Source organism: Lepidochelys kempii, chromosome 9, assembly GCF_965140285.1.
Source record: "Lepidochelys kempii isolate rLepKem1 chromosome 9, rLepKem1.hap1, whole genome shotgun sequence".
In the NCBI taxonomy this organism is placed as follows: domain Eukaryota; kingdom Metazoa; phylum Chordata; order Testudines; family Cheloniidae; genus Lepidochelys; species Lepidochelys kempii.
In genome coordinates, this window is record NC_136388.1 from 45,039,542 (window position 1) to 45,055,888 (window position 16,347).

At 45.6% G+C, this 16,347-nt stretch overlaps 1 protein-coding gene across 6 annotated transcripts in view; it reads right to left on the minus strand.

Moving 5' to 3' along the window:
• The window catches only part of KLHL24 (kelch like family member 24), a 142,462-nt gene extending 133,992 nt beyond the window's left edge, over positions 1 to 8,470 (minus strand). For all 6 annotated transcript variants that reach the window (XM_073360080.2, XM_073360078.2, XM_073360076.2 and 3 more), the window contains exon 1: positions 8,293 to 8,470. The gene's annotated coding sequence lies outside the window, so the exon portion shown is untranslated. The remainder of the gene's footprint in view (positions 1 to 8,292) is intronic.
• Positions 8,471 to 16,347: the final 7,877 nt, after the last annotated feature.

The window sequence follows — 16,347 nt, forward strand, 5'->3', positions numbered from 1 at the left end:
TTGTGTGACCCCAGTACAGAGCATCAGCTAGCTCAAGCTGTGCACACCATCTGGACATTTTGTAAGTCACATACTATTCACGTTAGCTGATCTAGCAGTAGCATATTGTGAGGTCAGGGCTCAACTCTCAGAATGAGTCCTTCACCCTCATGGTACTGGGAACTAGAAGCATAGCAAATGCAGTGCTGAGCCCCTGCGGAGAAGGAGACTTGACAACATGAACATAAAGAACAGAGGGTACTGGAGGGTCTTCTGAGAGGGCTGCCGCTGCCGCTCCCACACCAAGCTGTCAACTGGCAAGATTGCCAGGTCAGCCAGCTCACTGAACCTCAAGTTCTTTCCCTTACTGCAATACATATAGAGGTCCTAGGGGTAATCAGTCTCTGATCATCCTCAGTTGAGGGGGCGGGGAGAGATGTACCATGATCATTAAGCCAATCCTTTCTTCCTGCATGCGTGTCAACTGCAAGGGACTTGAGCCACCAGTTAACACTCTCTCTGTGTGCCAGATCCAGAATAGAGAAGGACTCTACGCTGGCACACAATGCTATAGATTTTTTAAAAAAAACATTTTGTGGGGTCCTTTCCTATCACATTGAAACCCTTGGGGGCTTTCCTTGTGTTCTGCTTTTTTAGCACTTCAGGTGTTAAATTAATATAATAGTTTTGCCAGAACAGCTTCTTTGATAATGCCTGCATGTTCAAGGCCTATTTCCTAGCAGCACAAACAGCAAACACAGCTCTGGGCTATTAACCAATTCATTACATTTGCTCTCAGAGAATATGTTAACCTAGCAATAAGCAACCTGATCATTCTAGTTTAGACTTAAAAAAACCTGTTAAAACACTTCTGCAACAGATCAGAAGCCATCTTGTTGGCTAGCAAGAAGAGCCAACATTGCTTCTGAACTTATTGCACTTTATTTAGTACATGTTCCAGAATAGCTTTTATTACGTGTACCAGTTTTATCAAAAAAAGAAAAGGAGTACTTGTGGCACCTTAGAGACTAACCAATTTATTTGAGCATAAGCTTTCGTGAGCTACAAGATCATCTGTAAGTCACATATATCTATAAGCCTCCCAACAGCTTCCACTACAATAATTAACAGCAAAACAGAACTTTTAAGTGCACATTTTCAGAGTACAGATAAAAGCTAAGCCACTAAGTGATATTCATATCCACGACATGATTGTTATATTTAAAGGTGACACTGAAAACAATCTTTAATTTTGAGCGCCATCTGGTGGAAAAAGAAAAGGAGTACTTGTGGCACCTTAGAGACTAACCAATTTATTTGAGCATAAGCTTTCGTGAGCTACAGCTCGCTTCATCGGATGCATACTGTGGAAACTGCAGAAGACATTATATACACAGAGACCATGAAACAATACCTCCTCCCACCCCACTCTCCTGCTGGTAATAGCTTATCTAAAGTGATCACCCTCCTTACAATGTATATGATAATCAAGTTGGGCCATTTCCAGCACAAATCCAGGTTTTCTCACCCTCCGCCCCCCCCCCCCTCCAAACTCATTCTCCTGCTGGTAATAGCCCATCCAAAGTGACCACTCTCTTTACAATGTGTATGATAATCAAGGTGGGCCATTTCCAGCATAAATCCAAGTTTAACCAGAACGTCGGGGGGGGGGGGGGTGGGAGTAGGAAAAAACAAGGGGAAATAGGCTACCTTGCATAATGACTTAGCCACTCCCAATCTCTGTTTAAGCCAAAATTAATAGTATCCAATTTGCAAATGAATTCCAATTCAGCAGTTTCTCACTGAAGTCTGAATTTGAAGTTTTTTTGTTGTAAGATAACGATCTTCATGTCTGTAATTGCGTGACCAGAGAGATTGAAGTGTTCTCCGACTGGTTTATGAATGTTATAATTCTTGACGTCTGATTTGTGTCCATTTATTCTTTTACGTAGAGACTGTCCAGTTTGACCAACGTACATGGCAGAGGGGCATTGCTGGCACATGATGGCATATATCACATTGGTGGATGTGCAGGTGAACGAGCCTCTGATAGCGTGGCTGATGTGATTAGGCCCTGTGATGGTGTCCCCTGAATAGATATGTGGGCATAGTTGACAACGGGCTTTGTTGTAAGGATAGGTTCCTGGGTTAGTGGTTCTGTTGTGTGGTATGTGGTTGTTGGTGAGTATTTGCTTCAGGTTCGGGGGCTGTCTGTAGGCAAGGACTGGCCTGTCTCCCAAGATTTGTGAGAGTGTTGGGTCATCCTTCAGAATAGGTTGTAGATCCTTAATAATGCGTTGGAGGGGTTTTAGTTGGGGGCTGAAGGTGACGGCTAGTGGCGTTCTGTTATTTTTTTTGTTAGGCCTGTCCTGTAGTAGGTGACTTCTGGGAACTCTTCTGGCTCTATCAATCTGTTTCTTCAGTTCCGCAGGTGGGTATTGTAGTTGTAAGAATGCTTGATAGAGATTTTGTAGGTGTTTGTCTCTGTCTGAGGGGTTGGAGCCAATGCGGTTGTATCGCAGAGCTTGGCTGTAGACGATGGATCGTGTGGTGTGGTCAGGGTGAAAGCTGGAGGCATGTAGGTAGGAATAGCGGTCAGTAGGTTTCCGGTATAGGGTGGTGTTTATGTGACCATTGTTTATTAGCACTGTGGTGTCCAGGAAGTGGATCTCTTGTGTGGACTGGACCAGGCTGAGGTTGATGGTGGGATGGAAATTGTTGAAATCATGGTGGAATTCCTCAAGGGCTTCTTTTCCATGGGTCCAGATGATGAAGATGTCATCAATATAGCGCAAGTAGAGTAGGGGCGTTAGGGGACGAGAGCTGAGGAAGCGTTGTTCTAAATCAGCCATAAAACCCATAACTATCTTACCCATAAATATTTTACATTTGGGGACAAAGTATACCTTCAGATCAGCGGCACTGCTATGGGTACCCGCATGGCCCCACAGTATGCCAACATTTTTATGGCTGATTTAGAACAACGCTTCCTCAGCTCTCGTCCCCTAACGCCCCTACTCTACTTGCGCTATATTGATGACATCATCATCATCTGGACCGAGTCAGTAAACTGCACCAGCGCACCTTTAAACATCCAAATGCACATTCTACACCATTCTGCACTTGCTCAGCCTGTAGTTGAACAGCTCCTGACTACTGTCCAGGCTGCCTGTGTACGGCTTCACGAGCCATGGCATTAAGGGGTAGGCTGGGTCCCCAAGGATAACTATAGGCATTTCAACATCCCCAACTGTTATTTTCTGGTCTGGGAATAAAGTCCCTTCCTGCAGCTTTTGAAACAGACCAGAGTTCCTGAAGATGCGAGCGTCATGCACCTTTCCCGGCCATCCCACGTTGATGTTGGTGAAACGTCCCTTGTGATCCACCAGTGCTTGCAGCACTATTGAAAAGTACCCCTTGCGGTTTATGTACTCGGCGGCTTGGTGCTCCGGTGCCAAGATAGGGATATGGGTTCCGTCTATGGCCCCACTACAGTTAGGGAATCCCATTGCAGCAGAGCCATCCACTATGACCTGCACATTTCCCAGGGTCACTACCCTTGATATCAGCAGATCTTTGATTGCGTGGGCTACTTGCATCACAGCAGCCCCCACAGTAGATTTGCCCACTCCAAATTGATTCCCAACTGACCGGTAGCTGTCTGGCATTGCAAGCTTCCACAGGGCTATTGCCACTCGCTTCTCAACTGTGAGGGCTGCTCTCATCTTGGTATTCTTGCGCCTCAGGGCAGGGGAAAGCAAGTCACAAAGTTCCAAGAAAGTGCCCTTATGCATGCAAAAGTTTCGCAGCCACTGGGAATCGTCCCAGACATGCAACACTATGTGGTCCCACCAATCTGTGCTTGTTTCCCGAGCCCAGAATCGGCGTTCCACTGCATGAACCTGCCCCATTAGCACCATGATGCCCACATTGCCAGGGCCCGTGCTTTGGGAGAAGTCTGTGTCCATGTCCTCATCACTCACGTCACCGCGCTGACATCGCCTACTCGCCCGGTATTGGTTTGCCAGGTTCTGGTGCTGCATATACTGCTGAATAATGCGTGTGGTGTTTAATGTGCTCCTAATTGCCAAAGAGATCTGAGCGGGCTCCATGCTTGCTGTGGTATGGCGTCTGCACAGAAAAAAGGCACAGAACAATTGTCTGCCATTGCCCTGATGGAGGGATGGGTGACTGACGACATGGCTTACAGGGTTGGCTTACAGGGAATTAAAATCAACAAAGGGGGTGGCTTTGCGAGAAACTGAATGGCCCCCTCAAGGATAGAACTCAAAACCTCAAGGATAGAACTCAAAACTGGGTTTAGCAGGCCATTGATTTCACGGAGGGAGGGAGAGAGGAGAAATGAATACAAAACAAATCTGGTCTATTTCTTGCTTTGAGCCACCTTATCTATCTTTATGCATCTTGCTGGCAGCAGACTGCTAGCCATCGTCAACACCTGGGTGCTCGGCAGAAGACGGTGCAGTATGAGTGCTGGCCATCATCTCCTGCTAGCTGCACATTAAAAGACAGTGCAGGACTGAATCGCCACAAGAAGAAACAAGGGAAATGACCTGGCTGAGTTACTCCCATGTTTGCCCAGGCGCCCGGTTAAAAGAGCACCCAGGACTACGTCGATGATGGCTACCAGTCATTCTGCACTGTCTGCTGCCAAAAGGCAATAAACTTCTGCTGTATAGCAATGCAGTACCACGTCTGCCAGCACCCAGGAGACATATGGTGACGGTTAGCTGAGCGGGCTCCATGCTTGTCGTGGTATGGTGTCTGCAAAGGTAACTCAGGAAAAAAGGCGCAAAACAATTGTCTGCCCTTGCTTTCACGGAGGGAAGGAGGGAACGGGGGCCTGACGATATGTACCCAGAACCACCCGCGACAATGTTTTAGCCCCATCAGGCACTGGGATTTCTACCCAGAATTCAAATGGGCAGCGGAGAATGCAGGAACTGTGGGATAGCCACCCACAGTGCAACGCTCCGAAAGTCGACTTTTGCCTCGGTACTGTGGACACACTCCGCCGACTACATGCACTTAGAGCATTTGTGTGGGGACACACACAATCAACTACATAAAAATGCTTTCTACAAAACCGACTACTATAAATTCGACCTAATTTCGTAGTGTAGACATACCCTCAGTCAGGTTCAAATGGTGTAGGCTCTGTGTGAAATATTGAGTGCATAATGTCTGCAGCTATTGACTACGCAGTCCATATATGACCACTCTAGCTCAGGGCTTTGTGAGCTCTTGGAGTATGAAAAGCATTGCTGAAGTACAAAGCCATGCATCCAAGGCCTGATTTTCAAAACCAGCTAGTAATATTTGGGGTCCAGCCTGACATACCTTAAAGGGGCCTGATTTTTAGAAAGTGCTGGGCCCCCAGCCTTCTGAAAAACTGCACCTCTTTAGGGTTGTGACAGGTTGGATCACAGGAACCCCCAACTGATGTGCCAAGACTTCCTCTGCCCCTGCTTTCCCTGCCAGCTTGGGACTCCAGAGCCCTACCTGGCTGTGCCAGATACATTTGCCAGCCACAAACACAGACCCAGGTCTGAACCACGTCCACAATCAGCAAGCTTAATTGAAAGCAGCTTAAGAAGTGTTCCTGTTTTTAATACTCAGATGCCCAACTCCCAATGGGGTCCAAACCCCCAAATAAATCTGTTTTACCCTATATAAAACTTATACAGGGTAAACTCATAAATTGCTTGCCCTCTATAATGCTGATAGAGAGATATGCACAGCTGTTTGCAGCCCCCCTCCCGGTATTAATACATACTCTGGGTTAAACAATAAGTAAAAAGTGATTTTATTAAAATACAGAAAGTAGGATTTAAGTGATTCCAAGTAGTAACAGACAGAACAAAGTGAATTACCAAGTAAAATAAAACAAAACACTCAAGTCTAAGCCTAATACAGTAATAAAACTGAATACAGATAAAATCTCACCCTCAGAGATGTTTCAATAAGTTTCTTTCACAGACTGGATGCCTTCCTAGTCTGGGCACAGTCCTTTCCCCTGGTACAGCCCTTTTTCCAGCTCAGGTGGTAGCTAGGGGATTTCTCATGACTTCAGCCCCCTTTGTTCTGTTCCACACCCTTACATGGCTTTGGTGAAAGGCAGGAATCTTTTGTTTCTCTGGGTCCCCACCCCTCCTTCTCAATGGAAAAGCACCAGGTTTAAGATGGATTTCAGTACCAGGTGACTGGTCACATTTTCTGTGAGACTCCAAGGGCTTGGCTACACTTGCGCGTAAGAGCTCATTAAAGCAGCCCCGGGTACCCTAACTCACAACCTGTCCACACTGGCAAAGCACTTAGAGAGCCTGGACTCTGCAGCGGGAGTGCTCCTGGTAATCCACCTCCACCAGAAGCATAATGCTTGGTGCGTCTCGCCTGAAAGGCCCCAGCATCAGTGTGCATAAGGTGTTGCATTACTGCCCTCTGATCAGCCTCAGGAAACGTCCCATAATCCCCTTAAGTCAAGTGGCCACTCTTGTCATTGTTTGGAATTGGCTGGAGGAATGTGGATATGCCCTTTCAAAGATCTGTTTCTTACAGCCGGCATGCTTATCTGCTCCGGGACAAAGCAACCATTAGTGTGGAATGTTGCTTGAGAGGCAGGGGGAGGGGGGGGGTCTGTTGCTGTCTGAATTTACAAGACAGTGTGCTGACATGCTCTCAGCCCCCAAAAACCCACTCTCCCCTCACATACACACAACACACTCCCTGTCACACTCCACCCCCCATGTGAAAAGCATGTTGCAGCCACTTTCATGCTGGGATACTACCACAATGCACTGCTCTCTGTGGCCGTTGCAAGAGCTGCTAACGTGGTCATGCCAGTGCACTTGAATTTGACAGTGTGGGCACACTGCAGTGCTTTCTCTACTGTGCTCTCCGAGGGCTGGTTTAACTCACAGTGCTCTACAGCTGTAAGTGTAGCCATGCCCCAAGTCTTCGTTCCTCCCAGCCTGACTCACAGGAAGGCCTGCCTGCAAACAGAGTCATCCACAATCAGTTGTCCTGGCTGATGGGAAGCATCAAGATTCCAAAACACCATTAAATGGCCCACACTTTGCATAATTATAATAGGCCCTCAGAGTTATATTTCCAGTTTCAGATACAAGAGTGATACATTTATACAAATAGAATGATCACGCTCAGTAGATTATAAGCTTTGTAATGATACCTTACAAGAGACCTTTTGCATGAAGCCTATTCCAGTTACATTATAGTCATACTCATCAGCATATATTAATAAAATCATATAGAGTGCAATGTCACAAGTGTATCTTAAATTGGATACCCAGAAACTGAGGTACTCAAAACACACGTTTGACTACTTAGGCCACAGTACATTATCTGTAGGGCAAGAAGTCCCAGGATCAGTGTATTTCAAGCTCCAAAACCCATTTCTAAGTGATTTTCTTAAATAAAGCTATCTTGGCACATTACATCTCTTAACAAAAGCAGGAAGGACATACAGGCAACACCAGAGTAATATATTGCCACTTTCCCATCCCCAGGTGAGTTCAGCTTTCAATGTACTCCCAGCATTCTCTCCTGTCTCCCAGCGACCACACTATCACATGTATCATTGATGCATCTGCTATTCATGAGAAGAGGCTGCATGTTAAGAAAAGCCATCTATAACATTGTAGTATAGGCTCAGCACCACTAAGCCAGAACAGATGGTCTGAAAGCATTAATAATCACCTGTCCAAAAATCAGAAACCCAGGGAGAGAGGAGTTTGTCATTGTTACACAGTACCTTGGAGCCTGCAAGGCTGTGACTGGGTACAGATAGCAATGCTCAGCACATCACCCCAGTCTAAATGGCCTGCCAGCTGGAAGGCTCATAAAATACTGTATGTTAATACCTGCTGATAACTACTGTAGCTCCAACCCCAGTGCTGACCTTGACATTGTCAATAACCATGATACATTAACCAAATGTCTCTTAGCAAGCTCAGTGACTTCAGCGTCACTGCTTATTTACTGTAATTGTGAAAACAAATTTGGCTCCTTCCTGGAGCACCCTCGTGCAGAAGAACAGGCCTGCTGGCCCCAGTTTCCCCTTTCAGAATCACCAGCAACTTCACTTCAACCTCTCTTGCTTAAATAACACCCCTCCTTACGGTTGGTTTATTACCAAATGTAGTTAAAATAACCCCCAACAAAAATCCCAAATACAGCCCATACCAAGTACATGTGGTCCTTGAAACCCCACTCTTCCCAGCAGAATTACCCCCCATTTCTCCCAAAGGTTCTCTGCTGGGAGTCTTTCCATACCATACTCCAGTGTCTTCTGCCACAATTACGCTCTTTTTCAGTCTTCTTCTGTCCCTCTGCCAGGACAGCCAGCTGGATGAAACCCAGCTCTTCCCAGCCAGAATCCCCCACCACCTCTCTGCTGTAGGATCATCCTCACCCAGGGAGCATCCCTCACTCCCCCTGGCCTTTCCACTGTCCCCCTGGATTCAGCTTTCTAGTGTGGAGACATTAGAATCTGCTGCCCAGCCCTCCCCCGCTCTTCATGCCTCTGTGGTGACCAGTTTCAGTTTTCCAATTTAAAAGTCAGCAGGCAATGCCCTCTGCTACTCTCTGGCTCTCAGCCCTCTGGCCCTGGATCTCTGTCTTGGCGAGGTTAGCCAGCAAACCCCTATTGCTGCTCTCCTGCCTTTAGCCTTCCTCCAGGAACCAACAACCACTTCCAACTGGAACCTTCCACAGTCCCTCTCTGGCCTCTAGCAGCTCTCACATGCCCTTTTCCAGACTGACTCAGTCCATGCTCTAAGGCGACCCTCTCTCACCAGGTCATGTGGTGGGAACCCACATGGGCTCAGGTCCCCTCTTTTAAGCCCAACTTGAGGTAGTGGATGAGTCACAGGTGCACAGGCTGTGTTCTCTCAGAGGCTGTGTTTTACACAGCCCATGGCAGCGAGCCTCCTAGCACAGGCTGACAGGGCTTGTGCTAGTGCTCTAAAAATAGCTGTGTAGACAGCACGTTGAAGTTGCGGCTTGGGCTCTGAAGCCCACCCCATCCCTAGGCTTCAGAGCCCGAGCCGCAACTCCAACGTGCTGTCTACACAGTACATTTTAGAGTGCTTGCCCCTCTAGCGTGAGCCTGTGGACCTGGGCTGGCAGGCTCACTGATATAGGCTATGTAGACAGACCTTTAAAGAGACACCGTCACCCTGTTGTTGCCAGCACCCAGTGCCAGAGGCAAGCAACAGCAGGGGTTCGTTGCCCGGTATGCTTCACCCAGTAAACACAACGGGGTGGAGAAGCAGAGAGATTTATTTGGAGCTCCAAATAGGGCACAGGGAGACTGAGCTGTCTCAAATCCTGCCCACAGAGCAGGAAGTTACACGGGCTTTTATACATCCTTTCTTCAGCATACTTATCCAATAGCAAGCTGCCCTAAGTATCCATATAGCCAGCCAATCCAGTTACCAGCTAGTTCCCTTGTTTTCTGTACCATCTATTAAACTATAGATATAAAGCTGCTTTGTCCAGCATTGTTCTGCCATATCTGCCCTGTTTGGCCTTTGTCATAAATATAAAGGGAAGGGTAAACCCCTTTGAAATCCCTCCTGGCCAGGGGAAAGCTCCTTTCACCTGTAAAGGGTTAAGAAGCTAAAGGTAACCTCGCTGGCACCTGACCAAAATGACCAATGAGGAGACAAGATACTTTCAAAAACTGGGAGGAGGGAGAGAAACAAAGGGTCTGTGTGTCTGTCTATATTCTGTCTTGGCCGGGGATAGACCAGGAATGGAGTCTTAGAACTTTTAGTAAGTAATCTAGCTAGGTACGTGTTAGATTATGAGTTCTTTAAATGGCTGAGAAAAGAACTGTGCTGAATAGAATAACTATTTCTGTCTGTGTATCCTTTTTGTAACTTAAGGTTTTGCCTAGAGGGGTTCTCTATGTTTTGAATCTAATTACCCTGTAAGGTATCTACCATCCTGATTTTACAGGGGGGATTTCTTTATTTCTATTTACTTCTATTTTTATTAAAAGTCTTCTTGTAAGAAAACTGAATGCTTTTTCATTGTTCTCAGATCCAAGGGTTTGGGTCTGTGGTCACCTATGCAAATTGGTGAGGCTTTTTATCCAACATTTCCCAGGGAAGGGGGGGGGGTGCAAGTGTTGGGAGGATTGTTCATTGTTCTTAAGATCCAAGGGTCTGGGTCTGTAGTCACCTAGGCAAATTGGTGAGGCTTTTTACCAAACCTTGTCCAGGAAGTGGGGTGCAAGGTTTTGGGAAGTATTTTGGGGGAAAGATGTGTCCAAACAGCTCTTCCCCAGTAACCAGTATTAGTTTGGGGGTGGTAGCGGCCAATCCAAGGACAAAGGGTGGAATATTTTGTACCTTGGGGAAGTTTTGACCTAAGCTGGTAAAGATAAGCTTAGGAGGTTTTTCATGCAGGTCCCCACATCTGTACCCTAGAGTTCAGAGTGGGGGAGGAACCTTGACAGCCTTGTTTAGTTTCAGGCAGTCTGACTTTGCAACATATTGTTGTAAAATCCCCAGCATGACTGCTGCGAGTGCCTCCGGGCGGGGGGCGGGGGGGCAAGGACACTTGGGCCTAGTGCGATGTGGGCTTCATCGACACTCGTGGTCTTCCATCCCCTTGAATTACCTAGTGGCCATGCCCAGTGTCCCCAACACTGTGACATGATCATGCCTAAACTACACCCTGTTGAACATCAGGAATGAGATAAAGGGCCCATATTTAGAATTCTATTTGTATTTAATATTTATATGGCTGTGCCTATATAGTCACGTGGGCGTTGCTGTTGTATGTGTACTGTAATTTGTAATTTGTAGTTAGTGTAATTTGCTACTACTGTGCTACAGGGTCCTGTGAATGTTCATGATTTTTATTAGCGAGTTGTAAAGTCATTTGGGGGCTTTCTAATACAGCTGTACATTTCTGAAGTAGAAATGCTGCAGGCTGGCTTTTTAAAGTGAGCAGTTGTGAGTAGAGCTGGTCAAAACATTTCTGTTTTAAAGGAAGTTTGATGAACATCAAAAAAATTTATGAGAAGGTTTGGAGGAAAAAAAATGTACATTTTCTTTTCTCCTCTTCTAGTGACAGTCGCCAGAATGACAACACTGAAAATGTAATGACTCCGGCCTGGAGGCACAAGTACCCCTTCATGTTCACCTAGTCCACCATTATTGGCAGACTGAAGTCCGTCTGAAAGGCAGGAAACCCCAGAGTTCTAATTCTGATGTCAGCAGCGACCCCAGGTTAACCACTTAACCTCTCTGCCTCAGCCTCCTTCGCTGCAACATGGAGATAATAGAACTTCACAACTGGTGTGAGGGAACAGGAGATTTTTGACATAGTTGTTTGTGAAGACAAACAAGTTGATATGTAACTGATAAGCATTGTTTCTGTTAGGAACAATGGGCGATTGTAATTTGTGCAACAGACATTTGTTCACTAACTACTGAAATGAGACCAGCAATTAGCCTCAGGTAATGCTGAAGAGTAGTTAGCTAGTAACAATGCCTGTTTGCTTCCAGCCTCAGTCAGACTCATGTTAGTGACCTGTAGGTGAAGGGCTCTATATCCCATTACCAACACTCTAAGGGCTAGTCTACACTGGCAATATTAAAGTGCTGCTGCTGTGGCTTGTGTAGCGTGGCGTGAGGGGGATGGCTCCCAGCGCTGGTGCACGGTCTACACTGGCACCTTACAGCGCTGAAACTTGCCGCGCTCAGGGGGGTGTTTTTTGACACCCCTGAGGGCGAAAGTTGCAGCTCTATAAAGTGCCAGTGTAGACAAGCCCTTAGACACAAAAATCACTGAATACTGATAATGTATGAATAATTAAGTTTTAGCTGATGTTAGCAGAAAACTCAGCTGGAGATCGTTATGTTATACCAATAAAATAAAAACCAGCAGGATCTTATTAAAGGGAATAAGGCAAAATGCCACATTTATTGTGAATACAGAAAGAATCATAGTAAGCAGTTAGTTATAGCTATAACATTCCATTCCATCTCATACTTATTCACACATTCATTCACACACACACACAGGTTCTGCAAGGTTGTTATCATAGTTACGAGCCTTAGAGTTGCTTGTGCCAAGCCCCTGGCCAGGTGGCCTGGACACAAGGAGGGAGCAGGGCCTTGTCAGATGCTCATCTGATGCTCCTGGAAGTTGGTTTGCAGAATCAGACCCCAAAGTTCTCAGTTTCTAGAGTCCATTTTTATAGGAATTTATTCCTATGCCAGTCTATGGGAATTGCTTCATCATGCTGTTGCTGAATCAATCAGCAGATGGCACATTCCTGACGGCTCCGTGCTGCCAGATGTTATCTTGTTCTTCTGTTCTCCCATCCTTGAGGCTGTTGGGTGGATTCAAGTCTGCTCTCCGGAGGTCCTCTGGTTATTTCCACTTGACACCTTCTTCGGCCGATGAACACTGAATTCTTAGGCTGGCACCTCCCTGATCATCATTTATTATACACACCAAGCATCCATCACACACATCCTCTATCTCTATTTTAATCACAATTATTAACAAAGCGAGATAAATACAACAAAAGGGCGGGGAGTCTGTGTGCGGTTTCTGTTGTTACAAAGTATTGCTTTGAGTCTCTCTCTGTGAGAGTAGTTGTTACAAAGTATTGCTTTGAGAACAGACTCTGTCTTAGGATGTACTAACACAATTAGCAGCTTGCAAGTTTCACACAGAGAGGGAGAGCACAGTAAAATCAAAACAAGAGACCTCTTAATTAGTAATACCCTGGAATTTAAACTATGGGGAATCAAACTCATTTGTGATTTAAATACAGAACTTCTTTAATATGATCCAAAAATTATAGTCTCAATTTTTAGAGATTTGAAGTGTTGGCAGGATATATCCTGGGCCACTTTCACCCATGGTATAATTCCTTTGTCTTAAACTGAATTATGCCAGTGACTTTTTTCTGCTCCATAGGTCTATTTTACTGAAATACTAGCTGCCTACTTCTGCCGACAGATGATTTTGAAACAGCATAGTTTGCCTTTGAGTTGTAACGGACTGACAATATGGTGCAATATCCTGGATAAATTTTATGGAATTAAGTTAAACTTTATTCAATGAAGTTTAATACCTTTGGGGTCCATTGTATTAAAATGCATTTGTTTATGTGTTATTGTACATAACTTCTCTAGGAGACTGAAAATGCAATCTCTGGAAAATATTAGGAATTTCAAAGGGATTTTTTGGGACAATGTGTGTGAAGTGGGTTTCCTAGGAAGTACTTGGAAAGAGGGAAATGCAAATTCTCCTCTCCAAAGCCAGCCTTTTGAAGCTATGCCCTGTGAAGAGAGACCCACAGTTTACTATTTACCTGTTCCTGGAAACTCCAGATCAAAGCCTCCCAAACTGTATAAAGAACGGTCCAAAGTTGTCATGAATGTGCTAGTTCTGAGAGGAGGCTGTTATGAACTTGTGACCATAAGAGACGCCCCTTTGGGGGTTTTTGAAGGACTGCTCCCGCCAGAGCCTATGTTAGAGAGTTGGGGGGAGGGGGTTGATTTTTGGAAGCTTATTAGCATACATGTAGGTTCTTTTATTGTTTTGAATGTTTTCTCTCCAATGCTTTCATCCAAAGAATAAGCTGGCATAGAAAGAGCTGTATGGTAACTATAACTGAGGGCAGTTACACTGTTATCAGCTTCTAAAAAGAAAGCAAGCAGGTCAGTTTAGGCAGCCTGTCTGTTGCTAGGAACAACACAGTGAAGGCAGGGAACTGTTCAGCCTGGGAATATCCCTGGCAGGAGGGAGCGAGATGCGGGTCTCTCCACCTAAGAAAGGCAACAATCCCAGAGCCAGAAGCCTGAGAGTGGATGCACTTGCTGGGTCATAGGAGGGGAATACCAGTGCAGTTCCCCTGAATGGTGACATATAGCAGTGGTTCTCAACCTTTCCAGACTACTGTACCCCTTTCAAGAGTCTGATTTGTGTTGTGTACCCCCAAATTTCATCTCACTTAAAAACTACTTGCTTACAAAATCAGTGATAAAAATACAAAGGTGTCACAGCACACTCTTACTGAAAAATTGCTTACTTTCTCATTTTTACCAAATAATTATACAATAAATCAATTGGAATCTAAATACTGTACTTCCATTTCAGAGCAATATAAACAAATAATTGTCTATGAAATTTTATTTTGTACTGACTTCCCTAGTGCTTTTTATGTAGCCTGTTGTAAAACTATGCAAATATCTAGGTGAGTTGATGTACCCCTGGAAGATCTCTAAGTACCTCTGGTTGAGAACGACTGACACACAGCAACCTAATAACTACCCTCAATAATTTGGCTTCCGTGTTCGCTACTTAAGTTTGTGATCTATGGATAAATATTTTGGGATTGACAATTAAGCAGTGACGTGGTGATAAGAAAAGAATAGCTTATAAAACTGAAATATTTTACAACTTTTTGGAAAGGTGAGTTATATGCAACATATATAGGCCCTGATTTTCCTGCAATGTAGCTCAATGGGAGTTTTACCAATGGCTAACCTGGGAGCAGGATTGGGCCCAAAATATTACTATGGCAACACTATATTTAACTAATGTGCTTGATAATTCATAATTCCCATTTCCTTCCCCCCTATGACAGGGACCTGACAGGCCCTGAAGAAGGCACTCCTAGCGAAACTTGATCAAGAAAGTGAACTCCTCAGGAGCTGAAATCCCCTCATCTCTGGAGCTATGTGAGCCTTGGACCCATCCCAAATGGTTCTGAGCGTGCCCTGGACAGCCCCTGGAACGGAGATTCTGAATTACGAGACTTGAGTCCATCCTCCAGATCTGAAGGACGATCTCCACTTCTCCCTCCAGGGAAGAATGGGCATCAGGTGGAAGATGAAGGGGTGACTATTGAGAGGCCTACTCCAACTCCAAAAGAAGGGAGAGACAGATTTCATCCTAGGAACTGACAGTACTGGAAAGGCCTGAGGGGCAACGCTCCTGGAACCAACACCATGTGTGTCTGCCCCGCTCTCCCTACACCCATGGTGAGGATTTGTCTTCCTCTTCTGTGATGGCACATGAAGTATGGTCTACTTTGTGCTTTTACAAACTTAACACTGCAGCTTTGTTTCATGCTGCCTGTGTGTTGTGGATGGTATCACACACCATCACCCAAGTACAGACCTTTAGAATTATATGCAACAATTGCACATGTAAAAATGCAGCTCAGTAATCATGCATGCTGATTTTATGCAGACATTTTTGCAGACACAGATCTAAACCCCCTGATCTTTCTTGGGGCATTGAGAACCTTGAACTTCAGCAATGAATCAACTTCAGCATGAAGCACGTGACCTCTGATTGATCTGCAATATCTGCCAGCATTTTAACATGCACTAACTTCATTTAGAGAAAGAAAGGGCTTGAAAACCCTTTAACGTTTTCTCATCCCTCATTAGAACACACTAAGTGAGGGCTCCTCAAAGCCAAGATCTGTGTAGCAAGCTTTCACCATCTGAAATCAGAACTCAATACATATTAATATTTCATGCGAAGCCAAAAATACCAGACCATGCAAATCCATTCCCATTTCACATGGCTTTCTTCACAATTGCTCTTAACCCAATTTCCAGAGCTATTAGTGTTCAAACACAGTTTGCTCATTCACAGGCCAGCTCCTGCTAGCTGATCCTTCTGTGAACTCATAGCCAGGGCTTTGGAATCAGTGCAAGTCTGAGCCTCTGTCTTGTAGGGTATTCCTCCATATTGAGTAATATGCAAGGTATCTAAAGAAATCTCATACCTTACCAAGACCATATCACTGTGCATAGGCACTGACTTCTTCTCTACCCAGGGGTGCTCAACCCTCCCCACTCCACCCCTTCCCCCAAGCCCCCACCCCGCATCTTCCCATCCCTGCTCTAGACTCATCCCCACCCTCACTCCATGCCTTTCAAGGCCCCACCTCTTCTCACCCAGTCCCGCCCCTTTCCACCCCCTCCCCTGTGCCCACCCCATCCCTGCTCCTCCTCCTCACTCCCAACACCTCCTGCACACTGCAGAACAGCTGATCATGGCGGGTGGGAGGCGCTGGGAGGGATAGGGAGGAGTTGATCAGCAGGGCCACCGGTGATGGGAGGCACTGGGTGAGAGGGAGGAGCTGGCTGCCGGTCGGTGCTAAGCACCCACTAATGTTTTTCCATGGGTGCTCCAGCCCTGGGGCATCCACAGAATCAGTACTTATGTCACTGAGAGATATATGAATGGGTAATATTTAAGGAGTAATGTTACCATATTGAAAGTATGCAGTTTTGTTGAAGCTGTGTCAGTCCCAAGACATTAGAGAGACAAGGT